Below are 19,133 nucleotides of genomic sequence, written 5' to 3' on the forward strand. Positions count from 1 at the left end.
CTGTTGAAGTTTGACAAACCCATGAGAACAGATAATAACAAAAAATGTGTAGCACAACTTAGGTGAGTAACTTGACACTACCTGACAGATAGCTGAGTGGATAGGATGCCGCAGCTGTATACATACGATTTCAGACAAGTGAGAGGTGACTTTTAAGTTCCTTTCTTGTGGATGTGTCCACTTGTGTGAGGATTTAATCTGGGGACAATTTAGTATGATGAGCTAGCCATTTAAGGCAGAGAGTAGACTACTGGAAAAGGGTAACAAATCTTTGGATTAATTATCTTCTGTTAAGGATGGTAGAAACAAATACTTTGATTATTTTTAATGCAGAGTTACTTGATAAAATAGGGTGGGGTTAACTTCCTGGAGGAAAGGAGGCTGAGAGGAGAGTGATGGCAAATTGTCAAAATCTTTTACCTGTGGCAGGGGTAACAAAAACTAATGGGCATAGGTTTAAGGAGAGAGCTGCAGGTTTAAGAGAGATATGAGCAGTAAGGGTTTTTTTTAAACAGAGTGGGTGATATTTGGAGTTCATTACCAGAGGAATTGGTAGAGTTGGATGCAATCACCACACTTAAGAGTCAGTTAGAAGGACACTGAAATAGTCAAAACATAGAAGGATGTTGCTGTATATTTAATTCTTAAGTAGTATTTCAGTAATCTGGTATATTGGTTAATTAAGCATCCTTATTCATTTAAATAATTCATTATGAGTTATACATATAAATGTGTGAATTGCATACATCATGATACTATCATGTAATACGTGTGAGCCTTGCTTAAAGTGAATGTGAAATTAGACTAAGATTTTGGACTCCTGAGTCTTCCTTTGAATCAGTTTAATATTTAAAATTACCAAGCATAACACTGGCAATGAGGTATTTTTAAAAATGAATATGAGATGGCTACCAACCTGTTGAAGTACAGTGAGGTGTTCAAACTAAAAAAAAGTGCAGTTAGAAACAGCAAGTTAAAAAATGCAGCCTAGCACCTGCAAACACTATTGAGTTAAAAAAAAGTCAGTAAATGGGAGAATTCATTGGTTCAGAAAGAGTGAGTACTTGTTGATATTAATCTTTTAAAAAAAAATCAGAAAAGGCTGACTACATCGGAAAGATTTATGCATTTGATTACATATCAGATAACTGGCTCATGTATACTGAGCTAATTAAACAATACTTTGAAGTAAATAAAATAGCCAATAAAAAATGGAGAACCAATTTTGCTGAGTGCACTGGGTTTAAAGGTGGACAGTTTGCTTCAAAGTTTCACTGCTCCAACCAATCCAGCAGAGATGAGCTTTACTGATATTGTCAAAGTAATGCAGGAACATTTAGAACTTAAGCCATTGTTTATTGCAGAATGCTTTAGGTTTCATAAGAGGAATCAAAAGGAAGGGGAGGTCATTTCAGTGTACGTGACAGAATTGAAAAGATCGTCTGAGCATTGTCAGTTTAATGGAATCTTAAAAGAAAGCATTCAAAAACAGCTCCTAACTGAATTGCAACTTACATTTAAAAGACCATTTGAAATTGCTGTATCAATGGAAACAGCAGGCAGAGACACAATTGAGTAGTAAGTGAAGAATGAAAGTGAGTGTTGTCAAAATTGTAACATCTAGTCAGAAGCCAACCTGGCCAAAACAAAAATTGTGTTACCATTGTGGCAGGGGTTCACATACACCAGACTGATGCAGGTTTAAGGGCAAAACTTGCAAAAAATACAACAAAGTAGCACACATACAAAGAGCATGTGGGAGAGACAAAAATAAATGGACTACACAGAAGAGAAACAGCTAAAAAATCAAGTTGTATTTTCAAAAAGAGCACCACTCTGCACACTGTTGATGAACAATCTGATAATGATGAGAGTGACACAGTACCGTGTAGCCTTGAGTTTTATTGTGTGAAAATTAACAATTGACAAGCAATATGGCTTATACTACAAGTGATCAGTAAATTAATTAAAATGGAATTGGACACTGGCTCAGCTGTTTCAAACATTCCACAAAATGAGTTTGAATGGCATTTCAGAGATATAAAACAGAAGCCTGCAGATATCAAGCTAAGAAATTATGCTAGAGAAAAAGTTAACTCCTGTTGGAATGACATTCCTAACAGTGAATGTGATAAAAGCAGGAGGACCAGCATTGTAGGGGTGTCATTGGCTGAGGCAACCACAACTTGAATGGAGATCCATCCACCATTTGCATACCACATCCCTGCAAAAGGGTCAACTGAAACCAAATTAAGAAAGGTACTGGATGATGCCACAACTGTCTTCAATCTGTACACCATGAAATGTTCCCCAACAGAGAGCAACAAGTCTTGGTGTCAAACATTGTGCCCCTGGTTGGAAAGCATATTGGGCCAAGGAAGGACTATACTGCTCAGAGGAATTTTGAAAGTAACAAAAGCAGTGGTCTGACTACAACAGTTTCTGTCGGTAACATATCTGAGAAAGCTTCTGATACGTTAATCAGTAAGTTTCTAGTGAAATGTGGTCCTAGGCAGGAAGATAATTCAAGGAACTTCAGGAAATTTGCAAGCATTCGACTCTTCTAAGTATAAAGAACTGGAATCTACTCTGCTTGCATTAAGCTTATTGCTTGAAATTCAAGTGGGAGACAAAAAGCAGCTTGTAAAAGTAGATGCAAAGATCAAGGCCCAGCTGGATGAATTTGAAGCCAAAATGAAAGGAGTCAATGCAGATACAAAAATAAAGGATTCATCAGATGATGTTGTGGATGTGGAAACCAAGAGGAGAGACAGATCATAAAGGGAGCAATGGAAGGATTAATAAGAGAATACTCCAGTGAACGAAATGAACCATCTCAAGATCACGATGCACAACCTGGAAGAAGAAAGGTGGCTACACTGTCAGAATCACTTCCTGCAGTCTCAGAGTCAACTCCTACAACCAGCATGGAGGATGCCCACAGACTTGAGATTGTTTCACAGCCACAAGCCTTTCCTGTCGAGCAGTGTAGCCCCTCTTGTCAAGAGAAACGTTACTCCACAGTTTTTAAATCTTTAGGCCTGAATGGGACAATTTAACAATTGAGAATGCTGTGGATATCTGTATAGTAGTTGTATTATATAAAGCACTGTGTATATAGTTTTGATGCATTCTCTATAGAGTTGGTTTATATATAAACAGGGAGAAGTGTTGTGTATTTAAGTAATATTTGAGCCATATTGTACATATGTTGCTTAATTAAGCATTCTTCTTCGTTTAAATAATTCATTTCGAGTTATACGTATAAATACGTAAATTGCATATGCTATGATGATACAAGGTGTTACAGGCTCACCTTGCTTAAAGTAAACAGGAAGTTAAACGAACATTTCGGACTCCCGAGTTGTCCTTTGAATTAATGTTTTGAAGTTACAAGACAAAACTGCGATGGATCTGATGCAAGCAAATGGGATCAGTGCAGATGAGCAAAGTGGTCGGTATGGATGGGGTGGGCTGGGTGTTCTGTACAACTGCATAACTCTCTGACAAATGGGTGACAGGTTGCACTAATAGTCGGCAAAGCCAGAGTGAGGTCACAATTAGATCAGCCTGAACATTATTAAATTGCGGAGCAGGTTCATGGGGCGAATGGATGACTGCTGGTTTTGTTGGTTAATATAGGTCAAGTTCTTAACAGATTACTTAATCCTTAACGGATAAAAACTTTGACGTTGGGCCTCTTTGTGTCCTTCCTGAATTTTGAAACCCTTTCTGAAGTCCTCAGAGAGGCACGATCAGCAGAAATTTCCAACAACAATTAATCTGATTCAGGGTGTGACCAGTTTGATGGTAGTCTTCTAGCAAAATTATCTCAAAAGATCTCTGAGGTGAAGTCCCCTCGTAGAAGTCCGTGACAGCTTTGTGCCTAATGGTCTGAAAATAGTTAAACAGCACAAACCAACAGAAGTTAAAGCATTGTGATTTTAAATGGATTTCCACACATTCTGCAGCAATTTAGAAGAATATAATTTGGCAGTTAGACTGAATTTGGTGCAAAACAGATGGAGACAACTTGGATGGACAGGAGGTGTTTGAGTAAATGGAGTACAAAAATTTGGCATTACGTTGTTTTTTTTAGATATGCAAGGAAATACACTGCAATTTTCCATTCTTATGCACTCAAAACCACTTTGCATTATTGCTGAAATGACAGTATAATTGTACCCTAAGTGATGGAAGAGAAGTGTGTGTTCTACAGATGTCATTCTAATTCAGTATTAAAAGAGTTAACTTTCACTAGCATAGACACATGTTTAGGTTTGGACAAAATGCCTCCAGGATGGCATTAACCTCTATTTAGGTTTTGCACTGCACTATTTTCATTTTATTGCAATCAATAAAGCATTACAGCTGTGTGACATTCTCTGAGCAAAGAACACATGAAACAAATGCTGTTCAGTGAAAGGCTTAAATAGAAATATTTTTAAAATCTTGTCAAGCAACACATAAAAGTGAGCCTCTGGAATAACTTCAAGTCAGCCGGAACTCAGGCCTGTGCGGAAAGATTTTCAATGGACACGAGTCCCCGAAGAAGTAACTGTTGTAACGAGGGAACCTGCAATGCTGAACCTTATAAATCAGAAAGGGTTGCCCCATTTGTAGACAGCAGACCGTATCCCAAAGATACACACTCTCCACAGTTAATCAAAGCCTTGCAGAAGTTTCTTCTCAAGTTAGTTTTAGCAACCTTGAAAAGTGGTTAGCACCTATATAGTAATTTATTGGAGTCACTCACCATGACAAAATGTATTTTTATTACAAAGGTAAACAGTTCAGCTCGTCAGTAAGAAAGGCTCCGGCTAATGTGCGCGCAGCTATACAGTATTTTATTCTTGTAAAAACACTGTGTGTCAACTTCCTATCACCAATGAAAAGATCTGATTTGGTATGATTATTTCGTTTGGCTTTGGACCAAAGAGGAGAGGACAAATTGAAAACTGTCGTCTCCAGAAAGTGCGCAGCCAAAACTAACACAGTGTTGGGGGACTGATGACCTGGCAGGGTTGCCTGCTGTCTTATGCCTCAGAGGCGTTATGATTCAATAATTTTATTCATTTAAAGGACTTAGAGAGGACCATTAAGAACAAAGGTGGAATCACATGTAAAATGAGTTTGTGGGAGCTCAAAGGAAAGATATTCCTTTCACCACAGGACTAGGCGCTACTGGTAGGCTTTTGAGCTACACTGATCCCTTTATGAACAGTGGAAAAACAAATATTGCTCATTGTAATTGAGCTGCTCCCTCCTTAGCCCGAGACAGCGAAAACATGGAGGCTGAGTCACTATTGTCCACATGAAATTTAAGCGCTTGTTTAAAGATAATTACAAAAATGTCAAGCTGAATAAAAAAGCATTGAGCAATAATATATGTCAACTTTTACTGACTTCTGAAACTTTTTCAGTGGGAGTCCAAATACCCTGTGATATGAAAGATTTAGTTTTCTACTATATACCATTTTGTGTTTAGCTGTTGGTTGTACTCTTCCACCTTCTTTGCAGGCAGACCTGTTGAGTTTTGTTCAATCCTATACTCATGCAGAGAGCAGCATGAGGGGTAGCTGGAAGAGCAGCTGCCTCACACAGTACTAGAGGCCAGGATTCATCCCAATCTCAGTTACTGTCTGTGTAGAGTTTGCTGGATCTCCAAATGTGACTGGTTTTCTCCAGAGGCATACAGGCTGGGAGAATAATCAGCCCCAAGTAAGTTGTTCCAGCTACGTAGGTGAGATGTAGAATCTGAGAGGAGATGGTAAGAAAATGGGGAGAATAAGGATTGCAATTAACAGGATTAGTGTGAGTGGTTGTTTGATGGTCAACATGGATTCGATGAGCTGAGAAATCTGTTTCCATGCTGTATGACTCCATAGACCCTTTGTAGTAGAATCATCTTCTTGATTTGTTGGGCCTAGCTTTGTGGCAAATTGATGATACAGAGCTATTCTCTTCACAATTGTCTATTTCACTAAGCCTATCCCTTAACCTCTATCACTGGAACATCACTGGCCATGGAATTTAATAGTTGCTTCAGGATTTTACGATCTTATGAATTGACTCTGAATAAATAGTCAAGTAATGATCAGCCAAACTTAACACTTTTGTTTCTGGAGAAAAAAAAGTTCAAGACAGTACAGATATTTTGATAGAAAATTTTGAAGGATATTTCATATTTTTATATTTCCACAGTTCCCTTTGACATACTGTAGAAGGAGGCACTTTGACTCATTGAATCATTGATCACAGAACAATTGCATTTTTCCACTAACATACATTCCTTAAATTTCCATCAATTCCCCCAGATTGCGGCGAAGTTCAACTTGCATTAAATATTACTTTGTTAATATTTACTCAACATACATTGTATCAATGGACATGTGATCTATTTGTTGTCCAGAAACCATCTGACTTCCATCGTTCATTTGCAGTAGTTGTCCTGGATCTAACTTACTGCTCAGATCTCCTGCCTGTGGTCCCTGCCCATTGGTAATCACTTGTTCTGGTTCTGGAAGTATGAATGTGTTTGCACTCAGAAGAAACATGTGTCCAGTGATGTTACTTTATTTTTAATTTAGTGATACAGCATGGTCACAGGCCCTATTGGCCCAATGAGCCTGCACTGTCCAATTGCACCCACGTGATCAATTAAGATACTGACGTGTATATCTTTAGATTGTTGCCGGTGGGGGGGGGAGCCAGAGCACCTGAAGGAAACCCACATGGAGAGAATGTACAAACCCATTACAGGCAGCAACAGGAACTGTGAAACAGCTCTGTGCAGTACTAGTGCGGCTCTGACCCCAGAATCTCCCAACACGATTTGTTATCCTTCTAGTTATCAAAGGCTTTTAACGATTTCTTATGTCTCTGAAAGTTAGGATAGCAAAACTATAAAGAATAAGGATGATTGCAAAGTGAATGAAATATATTTATTATAAACACAGCAAAGTATAAGTAACATTAAAATTGGTCAAGCTCCTGCCCTGTTTTTCAACCGAGGGCAATATCGGGGTGTCACAGCAGTGTAGCGGATACAGCGATGCTATTACAGCTCGAGGCATTGGAGTTTGGATTTCAATTCCAGTGTCCTCCGTAAACTAGTTTGAATGTTCCTTCCCATGTGCGCATGTGTTTCCTCCGGGTGCTCCAGTTCCCTCCCACATTCCAAAGATGTACTGGTTAGTAGGTTGATTGGCCATTGTAAATTGTGTGATTAGGCTAGGGTTAAATCAGAGAGTTGCTGGGCAGCACAGCATGAAGGGCCAGAAGGGCCTGTTCCACTCTGTATCTCTTTTAAAAATACAAGACCTGTCGGATGAATAGGTTTGCTGCTCACACCCCAGCCCTCTCTGACAAAAAGCTGATGGCCAGGTTCTGAATACTTCAGACCTCTCAGAGACCATCAGTGATGCATCCAGGGTTCAATGCCAAATTCTGTGCAGGGCACACCATCAAATGTTCTCGCACTTGTCCTCTAACTTTTCCCAGATATCTTATTTCCAATGCACAAGCATGGGAATCTAAACCAGGCGGAGCTATGAGTGGCCGATAGCAGACAGCTCCTGCCAGAAGTAACAAGCATGGCCTACATCTCCAAGATCGAGGTAGTACTGGGACATTGTCATTTCTACTTCAGCTCCCTTTTGGTGAAATTCTTACAAGAGCAGTGCCCACAAATGTGCAGCAAATTTTGGATTAAGCCATCTGACACTTATATTTTAAAACTTTCGTGAAAACCATCTCAATACGAGTAATGCTGATGACTAATGCAGTTAGTGTGGGCATAAAGGGGGCTTTTTCTGGTTGTTTGCCAATGACTAGTGGGAGTTCTGCAGGGGTTGGTGTTGGGTCTGCTACTTTTCACAATGTATATTTATGACCTAGATGACGGAATTGAGACTTAGTGGCCAGGTTTGCAGGTGATGCAAGGATAAGTGGAGGAGTAGGTAATGTGAGGAAGCAGGAAGTCTGCAGAAGGACTTGGACAGATTAGGAGAATGGACAAAGAAGTAGCAGGTGGAGTACAGTGCCGGGAGGTTCATGATTATGCATTTAGATAGAAGGAATGAAGGCAGAGGCTATTTTATAAATAGGGAGCGAATTCAGAAATCGGAGGTGTAAAAGGACTTGGAAGTCCCAGAGCAAGATTCCCTTAAGGTTAACTTGCAGGTTTAGTTGGTAGTAATGAAGGCAAATGCAATGTTAGCATTCATTTTGGGAGGGCAAGAAAATAAAAACAAGGATGTAATTCTGAGACTTTATGAGACATTGGTTAGACCACATTTGGAGTATTGTGAGCAGTTTTGGGCTCCATATCTAAGAAAGGATGTGCGGGCAAAATAAGAGGGTCCAGAGGAGGCCTACAAGAATGAAAGGGTTAATGTATAAGGAGCATTTGATGGCTCTGGTTCTGTACTCGGTGGAATTTAGAAGAATGAAGGGGTATCTCATTAAAACCTAGGAGAGGACTTTTCCAATAATGGGGAGTCTAGCACCAGCGTGCACAGCCTCAGAATAGAATGACATTTCTTTAGAACAGAGATCAGAAGGAATTTCTTCAGTGAGAGGGTGGTGAATCTGCCATAGATGGCAGTGGAGACCAAGTCACTGTGTACAGTATATTTAAAGCAGAGATTGATAATTTCTTGATTAAAGGTGGACATCAAAGGTTATGGAGAGAAGCCAAGAGAATGGGGTTGAAAGGAATAAAAAATACCCATGATCAAATAGCGGAGTAGAGTCTGAATGAAATAATTCTACTCCTATGTCCTATGTTCTTATTCTGGAATGTGCATGTTATCTGTACTCATCTACATATAATTCAATAATATTCTTGGTTGTGTTACAGGAACAAAAAGTGATATCCCCTTATAGTGATTCTGAATTTGAAAAAAAAGGCATGAAAGTAAAAAGCAAGTCATAAAAATCCAGTTGGCTTTTTGTGTGTTTTAAGAGTAAAACCCACTGCTCTTCCCTTTTCTGGCCTATTTATGACACTAGTTCATCAAAAACCTGATTGACTCTTAACTATAGTAATTAGCAATCCCGACTGAGAGTTAATACGCAAGAGGTTAGGACATTTGAAGTGCTGTCGGTTAGTATTATCATCTATTCAGTACTGAACTTTGACTATAAACATGGCTAGAATAAACAGGACTACAAAATCCCTTCTATCATGAAGTTTGATTTGTCAGATCTAAGTCTATTGGAAATGAGTGGAAATTCTCAGGTACCTAGAAAATCAGTAAATATGGATAGTATAAGAGTTAAAAAGTTCATTGTGGGAAATGCTCCTTCAAGCTATACATTGACTCTGGCTTCACAGACACAAGAGTAGAAAACATTATAAAAGTTGGTCCATGATTCTTTTTTATAACACAGTAGTTTTCGCACATAGTAAATTTTGGCGTGCTCCTATCTCGTCAAATTATATTGAAAAGTCTTAGATGTCCTCTTCTGCCAATATTTTGATTTTTTTCCCTGTAACTACTCATGTTTAACATCCTTACAAGAGTCACTGAAACTTCATCATGTGACTTATGGATACAATCTGATTGAGCACTATCCTCGGGAACTCTTGGCACAGATTCTATTGATCTGACATAATGGATAGAGTGTCACATTCAGTAGTGGAAGAGAAAGAGTAAGAGATATAATGAGAGTGGAGCATATCTCCAACAATGACCTCCCACATCCCATCCATAGGAATGTAAATATTTAAAGACAAGGATTACATAGGCGACACTAATTGAACTGTCAATTAGAATGCAAAATACATTCAGAATATTTAATGGAATGTGAATTTTTGCACAGCTAAGTTTGTTGGAAAAATTGGGGTAAACTTAATATGGTAAATAAAAAATATGCAAATACATTTGATGTTATCTCTTGCTGAATCATTTCTTGCTTCATGAATCATTCTTATGATTATTTGAAATCTCTAATTTTACAAATATTTCTATCTACAGACATCCTTTGTGAAGCCTGAAGAGTGAAGAGACATTCAGAATGATCGACACAAAGTCTCCAGAGAGACCAATCCTACCAAGAATTGTAGAACATGGAGCAGACTGCCTTTCTGCAAAGCCTGCTGGCTCAACTCACTTCTGTGCAGCATTCAAGTGTTGAGATGAAAGGAAAGGAGGAAAAAAAGGATTGTTATTGTATCTTCACAAGCACCCAAATGCTTCAGAAATTATGCATTACTTGGCAAAGCAATTATTTTTGCCCTGGAAGATACATTCAGTGGCCACTTTATTAGGTACAACAGAACATCTGCTCATTAATGCAAATATCTAATCAGCCAATCATGTGACAGCAACTCAATGCATAAATGTGATCTAAGTGACTTTGACAGTGGAATGATTGTTGGTGTCAGACATGGTGGTTTGAATATCTCAGAAACTGCTGATCTCCTGGGATTTTCACATATCGCAGTCTCTAGAGTTTATAGAGAAAAACAGAAAAGACATTCAGTGAGCAGCAGTTCTGTGGGGTGAAAACACCTTGTTACTGAGAGAGGTCAGAGGAGAATAGCCAGACTGGTTCAAGCTGAGAGGAAAGCGACAGTACCTCAAATAACTGTACGTTACAACAGTGGAGTGTAGAAGAACATCTTTGAATGGGCACAACTTTGAACCTTGAAGTGGATGACCTACAGCAGCTGAAATCATGGACATACACTCAGTGGCCACTTTATTAAGTAAAGGAGGTACCAATGAGGTGGCCACTGAATGTAGGCAATGAACAATAAAGATAGCTTTACAAAGATGAAGATATGATCATTGTAAACCCCAAAATTCTTCATAGCCGTCATGCAGTTTTTGAAAAGCTTTCAATATGTGCTCAGTAACATCTGAGCCACGGAATTGTTGTTGTTCAGTCATTTAGTTGAGTCTGACTCTTCATGACCTCATGGACCATAGGGTCTTCATGGCAAGTTATGGAAGTAGATAGCCAGGCCTCTCTTCTGCAGTGTGGCGCGTGGCCAAGTGGTTAAGGCATTGGACTAGCAATCAGGAGGTCGTGAGTTCGAGCCCTAACCGAGGCAGTGTGCTGTGTCTTTGAGCAAGGCACTTAACCACACACTGCTCCAGTCCACCCAGCTGAAAATGGATACCGGTAAAATGCTGGGGGTTAACCTCGCGATAGACTGGCGTCCTATCGGGGGGGGGGGGGGGTCTTGTAATCTCAGTCACTTCACACCACGGAAACCAGCATAAGCACCGGCCTGATGAGCGTATAAGGCTCAGGACAGACTTTAACTTTAACTTTAACCTTTCTTCTGTGCAGGCTGAGACCCAGCTGGTTTTGAACTCAGGACCATTTGCCTTGAAGTCCAGTGCTGATGCCACTATACCACCAGCCATTAGTAACCATTTAATCTGAATGATGATGGTTGATGGACTAATGTTAGCAATGTGGACTGGGATAGCTATACTTCAGAGGGCAGCTTGGTAAATGTATCATTAAAAAAGGTAGTCAGTCCTGGGACAAACCATTTCCCAGGATTATTTGTTTGAAACTTTCACCTTAATGAATCCAAAATTTAATTGCTACCATTGAATCAAAACTGACTCATTTCTGATGGGGTAGAATTGAAACGCAAACAAGCTTTGTTTTAACTTGGCCAGGGTACACTTTGAGCTCCAATCTTCATTTAATAGAAGGATTATTGAGATGCTGAGGAGGGACAAAAAAAAATGGACGTTCAGATGATACCAGCGCTGATATACCTTAGCTGCCAAGAATGAATGAATGAGATAGATCACTGTTTTCTGGAAAAATGGTGAATGATTGGTGACCCAAGGTTGATATTGAAGAAGAGTTAGTAAGTATAAACATAGAAGATATATTTATATCTCAGATGAGATCAGAAATTAGGAAAATGAATATAAAGCATCTTTTGCTAATTCCAATTTAATATCCAGCATATGGTGCTTTACCCAGTTTGCTGGGAGTTTGAACACACCACCACAAGGAATACTTGAGATGAAGCGGGTTGATGCAATAAACAGGAAGATTATGAAGGAAGAAGAGGACAGAGTATTGAAGAAGGATGGGAAGCATCATTGAAATATAGATACACTGGGTTAGATTTTCCTGAGCCGGGCTTGTCTCTGAGCTGAGACCCACAACACCCACATTCCTGCACTCACTGGAGCTGGATACGAGCGTCTAAAAGCTAGAGATTCTGCAGGTGCTGGAAACAAAATACTGCAGGAACTCAGCAGGGCAGGCAACATCTTCAGAGGGGAATAAACTGCTGATGTTTTGGCCCGAGACCCTTTATTAGAACCGATGGAGGGTTTTAGCCTGAAATGTTGGCTGTTTATTCACTTCCATATATGCTACCTGACCTGCTGAGTTCCTCCAGCATTTTGTGTGTTGCTATGGATGTCTGAATGTGGTGTGGAGCTTTCCCTCATTCAAAGCTGTGAAACAGTTTAACAGTTCTTAAATATCAAAGAGCTTAAATGCTGTTAAAAGTTGATGCACATAATTGAACAAAATAAAGATTACCTTAGAAGAATATAATGTTAACGCCCATTAAAAGCACATTAAAGTACAAAGCTTAAAACTCAATACAATTATATAGTGGAGTGGGAGCTGCTTGCGAGTGGTTTATTTTAATGAGAAAAAGTTGTTGCACACTCAGCAATAGAACTGGGCTTCACCAAGCAGGGGCTAGATCCAGTGGCAAGAGGGATGGGGTAACGGGAGAACAGGCTCTGCTGAACGGATATTAATGCTGTAGCATTGAGCTAGACGCATTTCAAGGTGCTGTATGAGATCTTCATGCCCGCTTGGGCTCAGGCAGAGGAACATTTGCTTAGTGTCTCTCTCCTGGCGTCTCATCTCCTTTTTATCTATGATGACATGACAGTGTCCAGTTCTTGAGCTGGTTTATGTGCTGAGTCCAGGACACTGGGTTTGTCCACACACCCAACTACATCACAAACACCGATTCCACTCACATGGCTAATTGCAATCCCATTCCATGGGTTCAGCCATGAACCTAACGGCATCCCCAATCCCTAGGAACTAGTTGAACACACAACTACATACCCACACACCTCCGGTGCCAGCTGTACATCTGAATGCAATTCCAGTCCCAGGCTTTGGCTTGCTCTTTGGTGAGAGGCCTATTTTTCTCTCCACAGCTGAAGGGGAAAATACTTGCTGTATGGAAGTCCACCAGGCTGATTCCTGGGGTGGCGTGTCTGCCACGGATGAAGAGATCGAGTAGATGAAGCTCACTGGATTTTCAGAACTATCAATGGGGCAGATATTGTGAGGATGTTTTCCTAGACTAAGGAATCTAGAACTTGGGATCACAGTATCCCCATTTAGGACTGAAATGAGAAGAAAATTCTTTATACAGAAGATGGTGAAGCTTATTATCTACACAACAGGACTGTGGATGTTCAGATATTTAGCTCAACAGTTACTGGATATTGGGAGGGGCATGGGGAAGGTTGAAGACACAGGTACAGGCAGCTGTGAAGGCCAAGCCTTCGTGTATATTTAAGACAGAGGTTGATAGATTCATGACTGGTCAGGGCATGAAGGGATTCGGGGAGAGGGCAGGAGATTGGGGCTGAGAGGAAAATTGGATCAGCCGTGATGAAACGGCAGAGGAAACATAACAGACCAAATGGCCAAATTCTGCTACTGTATTTTATAGTCTCATGGTCTGAAGATTGGTCATGGTCTCTCTGAAGGACAGAGAAGGCTCAGTTGGCCAAATGATACTGCTGCTGTTTCTTCCATTGAAAATCCCATTCAAATTCAATCCCAGAAAATCACGGTTTAATTTTAGGGAATTGCAGCAAGACTGTAACCCTCTGCTTGGTTCCATATAATGTCTGGCAATGGAGTGGAAGACAGAGTAGCATCTGTCACTCAGGAACTTCTGGAATTAGAGTGGGTCTTTACAAATCCAAGATATACTTCTATAGCAAAGGCTGACATTGCCAGTTCACTTTAGAATCATTGACTGCAACTAAGTCAATTTTCTTCATAGCCCTGCTGATCTGAATGAATGAAAAGGCAGGAATTGATCATAACCTAGCGTACAGTTCAGTATGCTTACACTTGAAATACTGCAAACCACATTAGAAGTATAATGTGTAGTTCAGGTACATTAAGTCTAACCAAAAGACCATAGGACATAGGAGTAGAATGACACCATTCAATGCATGGAGTCTGCTCTGCCATTCAGTTCTGGCTGATTTATTATTCCTTTCAACCCCATTCTCCTGCCTTTTCCCCATAACCTTTGATGTCCTTATTAATCAAGAACCTTTCAAACTCTGCTTTAAATATACCTACTGAGATACTGTGGTAATACATTCCACTGATTCACCTCTCTTTTGCTAAAGAAATTCCTATTCCTCCTCATCTCTGTCCTAAATGGCCATCTCTCTATTCTGACACTGTGCCCTCTGGTCCTAAATTGCCACACTATAGGGAACATTATTTCCACATCCTCTCTATCTAGCCCTTTCAATATTTGATACGTTTCAATGAAATTACCCCTCATTTTTCCAAACTCCAGGAAGTACAGGTATAGAGCCATGAAACGCTCCTTATATGTTAACTTTTTCATTCCTGGAATCATTCTTGTGAGCCTCCTCTGGACCCTGTCTAATGGAATTAGAAAGCTGAGCACTACTGCGAAGCGCATCTCTTACTTCCAGGATTAAGCAGTGATTAATGAGGTATCTTCTCCTCAGGGCTTTGCTTTGCTCCTGTTTTCTGTATAGAAATAGTATAAATCTTCCACACATATGCGCAAATAGTCATTCACATGTAATACCTTTGCCAAACCTGTGTCTGGCAAGCACTCAACATAAGGTAAAATTGCTCACTCCATTGAAGGATTTTCCCTCATTAGTGGCTGGAGAACCATAGGCTTGGAGTGTGCAGTTTTGTAACTTGTGCTTAGATTTCTATCAACAGCAACTTCACGGCAATCTTTACCCTTTAGTAGTTCTAATGTAGCCCTTACACTTAATTGGAACTTTTTGCCTTTAAAGATGCTTTCCTAGTCCAAAGCAATTCACAGACAGCCCAATTAAACAGTAAGAAGTTGTATTATGGAGGAGGATGCAACATCAGAACTGATGTGAAAATATATTTTCTAGTTCATGAAGAACTATAGCCAGATCAGCAGGAGCTGATGGAAATGCATCCTTCAGGAATTAATCCAGGTGTAAAGGAATAATTGGAGCTGTGGAAATAGTCAGAGGTTTGAACAATTCACACTATCAACAATGCAAAGGCCTCAAATAATTTTTGAGGAACATTGGACTCCTCAGTCCTCCTCAGGGGATACAATTGAACCAGCATGTTGGAAAAATGCACCATTTTATGAAACTCGTGCATGATCAGCTATTGGGGTTCTCTGCGAGGGAAAATTTATAAATATATATAGGGAATATATCTATCTATCTATCTATCTATCTATATATATATATATATATATATATATAGGTAGATATATATGAGTACTTTTTTCTATGAAGGAGATTGTAGGTCAACAGAGGTATGCAGCCTAAAAAAGATACTTGACTGTTGTCAATTTTCTCTCCTCCACAGGCATCGTAAACAGAGCCTGAGGCAAAACTGGTCAGCGTTACCGTGGCTTTTCAAAGTGCAGGGAAGGTCTCCTGGAAAAGCAGAACCTTTTAACTTATCACAGAAACCTCTGAAACAGACACATTATTGAACTAGTAGCTCCGGGTTACTTGGGTGCTCGTCTGGTCCGAGCAATAAATTAGTGTAGAGGGCTTCTCATCTTTTGGGGGTTTCTACAGCGATTCCCAACTTGCATTCTCAGGAGCAGTTACGTGGGGGCCTTCTTGTCAAAATGTAATCAATATAAATGCTACATGATTTTCAGTGTTTGTTACGTATTTACAAGAGCTGTAGGCATTGTAAATCAATTTTCTTCAAGGAGGACTAGTTGTAGAACAGCAAAGTTCAGTGAACAGCACATCCATAATTATTACTAAGGAATGTTTTCACATTAGTACTAATACTTTGTACTGATTAAAATAAAACTACAAGCCTGTAAAATTTACTGGTCAGTTCCTTGGAGCTGCATGAAATCTGGGAACTCAGTTGCTGAGATGGTGAAATTTGTATTTTGCAGGTTTGTGGTAAAGCAGTGATTTTGAAAATAGGAAAATCAAATGTAAGAGAGTGAGAGGATATTGATTCATCACGAGGAGGCAGAGGTGTGTTAGAAGTGGTTGGGAATAACTCTTCAGGTCAATTGACCCCTCTAATGAACTTTAAACTCCATTCAATCTTATAACCCTCCACTCTGTGCAACAAAGTTGTGGCTGGAAATGAACAAAAGGGCCTGGATCCTCCATCTTTAAGCCATGTATTTCCTGCCAGTAGAACTGTTAAGCAGAGTGTCCAGAAATGCACGAATAAATGTTCTTAGGAATCATAGCCGCTTATCCGAATTAGCTGACTGACAGACCGCAGTGTGATACAGCTGTCATGGGGTCAGTCGTCTGGGCATGCTTGGCCACACATGGGAGTACAAGGTGAGCTGGAGGTCAGGTGTCGAGCTACCGAGGAGCCAAGCAGCAGGGCACAGTTCTACTAAAGGAAAAGGCTGGAAGCACCTCTCATTCAAATCTCAACTTTCCATCAGGGAGGGATGATGTACAGACAACATTCAAGTGAATGGGATTTATTGTCTTGTTGGAAAAGGACAGTGTAGCGATGTGATAGTAATCTTTCCTTTCAGTTAGTCCTGACGAAGGGTCTCGGCCCAAAACGTCGACAGCGCTTCTCCTTATAGATGCTGCCTGGCCTGCTGTGTTCCACCAGCATTTTGTGTATGTTGTTTGAATTTCCAGCATCTGCAGATTTCCTAGTGTAGCGATGTGCTTGGGTTATTTCATTTACAGTTTAAATTCATTTATTAATACTTTAGGACATAAGCTAAATGTATTTTTATTTCTTTTTTAACTATCTGAATGGGCTTTAAGTGTCTGTGACCATTCAAAACAGTACAAAATCCTACAAGGTGGTGACTTGTCAAAGGCTGTTCCGCAGTCTGAGACTTACTCACTGCTGGATGTCTGCTCCACCTCGCGTAACCTTTTTCAGCGAGTCAGATCATTCAGCTCTTTGCTCCACAAAATTAAAGTGTGGGCTGAGAGGTATAGATATGGTAAGTTCAAGCAGGCCTTTTCCACTGGGGATGGATGAAACGAGAACTAGAGGTCATAGGTTAAGGGTGAAAGGTGAAATATTTAAGGGGAAACTGAGGGGGAACTTCTTTACTGAAGAGGGTGTTGAGAGTGTGGAATGAGCTGCCAGTGGAAGTGGTGGATGGGGGTTTGATTTCAACATTTGAGAGAAAGTTGGATAAATACATGCAGCGCCAGAATAACAGTTTGGCTGAACGGTCTGTTTCTATGCTGTAATGCTCTATGACTTTATGCCTCTATGTCTCCATTAGCTCATCAGAAACCAGGAACCTCCACACACAAAACAAATACACAGGCTCACGTACAAACAAGCTGGAGGAAATCAGCAGGTCGGGCAGCATCTGTGGAAACGAACAGTCAACGTCTCGGGCCGAGACCCTTCGTCAGGACACAGGCTCAGCTGCTCTCTGAGCTTCCCCTTAATTCATACGTCAGTCTGCCTAGGATTTATATCGCCATTCCTTCCTTATCGCTGAGTCAAAATGTTTGCCCTCCCCAACTAATGTCATACATAGAACACAGCAAGTAAAGAGGGTGACCTAGTCATCTTCTCAAGAGCAGCAAGGCATGGTCAATTTGATATTGCCCTTTTTAACATAACTAATATTAAGAAGCAGATGCTAAACAAGATATGTTTCAGTAATTAAGTTTGCTTCATGCTAAAATGAATCCCAGCACTTTAAACAGCTAATAAATGTATTTCTCTTTTAAAATATATTGGTTAATTACAAAGTAACTGTTCCCATTAGGGAGACTTCAATGAGCATTGGAGAAGCTCTCCTTGCTGGATCTCCAATGGATTAGGTCAAAATGACAAACGCTGTTGCATGTACTATATTTTTTAATGAGAGGTAATAAAACACATCTTTTCAAATTAAGACTCATTAACAAAATCTCATTTTCTGAAATGACAAATGTTAAGCAATGATCAGCCCCTCTAACAACCAAAGGTATTACTCAGAAACATAGCCCATTTGCAAAGATGTGGTGGGACATGCAGCAAGCATCTAGGAGGGCAAAGGGAAAATTGGTTATTATTGCAAGAAGGTTGGAATTCAATTTCAGGAGAATCTTGTTATAATTGTAGCAGGTAGAGGCGAGGCCACACCAGGAGTACAGTTTTGGTTCTGTTCGATTAGGATGCAGAATTGTTATTTCTCTTGTAGTTTACCATTCAAAGTCATTCAAATTATTTAATGTGTTGCAATAGCATGCACCTAGGGGCACAGTGCAGATGACTGTCAATCAATATCTATTGGGCACAGTGTGGAATGGGCTTTTCTAGCCCACCCATTTGAAGCAATCTTGTCATGCAAGATTCTGGCACCTTGTCACTTAGGACAATGGTAAGGCAACAGTTCCTTGTTTTACAAGACACTGACAGATTCAACAAGAGTTATGCTCATCCTTACTATATGGATCAACAGCAAGCAATGATGGTTCAGCTCTCAGTAAGCTTTGACTCAATAGTAATGATCTGACTGCATGAGTTAGAAATGGACACACAAGGTTCTATTCTCTTGATATTTTAACAAAGTATGTTTGATGCTCTTGATGGAGTTTAACATACATAGAAAAGTTATTTGATGAATTTCCACTACATTTCATATAAAATGTTTCTAAATTCAATGCCATCATGTTACCTGCCTGGGACTATAGTCTGACATGTATTATGCAGTCTATTCCTGTCAATTCTCCTCTCCAGCCAAAGGGGAAAAATGAATTGCAACCACTTTACATGACAGTCCTTGTTGCATTAATTGTCAAGGAGAACACAAAGGGAAATAGAGTATTAAGGTGACAGGAATTAGACATTTCTGAGAACAATGTGGAAATTCTATGGAAGATACAAGCATCTTTGAAATTCTGGTTTTATTC

At 39.9% G+C, this 19,133-nt stretch overlaps 1 long non-coding RNA gene across 1 annotated transcript in view; it reads left to right on the forward strand.

Moving 5' to 3' along the window:
• The window catches only part of LOC140740779 (uncharacterized), a 40,371-nt gene extending 22,261 nt beyond the window's left edge, over positions 1–18,110 (forward strand). The window contains exons 2-3 of the long non-coding RNA XR_012101921.1: positions 9,984–10,276; positions 17,507–18,110. This is a non-coding gene — a long non-coding RNA (uncharacterized lncRNA). The remainder of the gene's footprint in view (positions 1–9,983; positions 10,277–17,506) is intronic.
• The last annotated feature ends 1,023 nt before the right edge of the window (positions 18,111–19,133 follow it).

This window comes from Hemitrygon akajei, chromosome 17 (genome assembly GCF_048418815.1).
Source record: "Hemitrygon akajei chromosome 17, sHemAka1.3, whole genome shotgun sequence".
Classification (NCBI taxonomy): Eukaryota; Metazoa; Chordata; class Chondrichthyes; order Myliobatiformes; family Dasyatidae; genus Hemitrygon; species Hemitrygon akajei.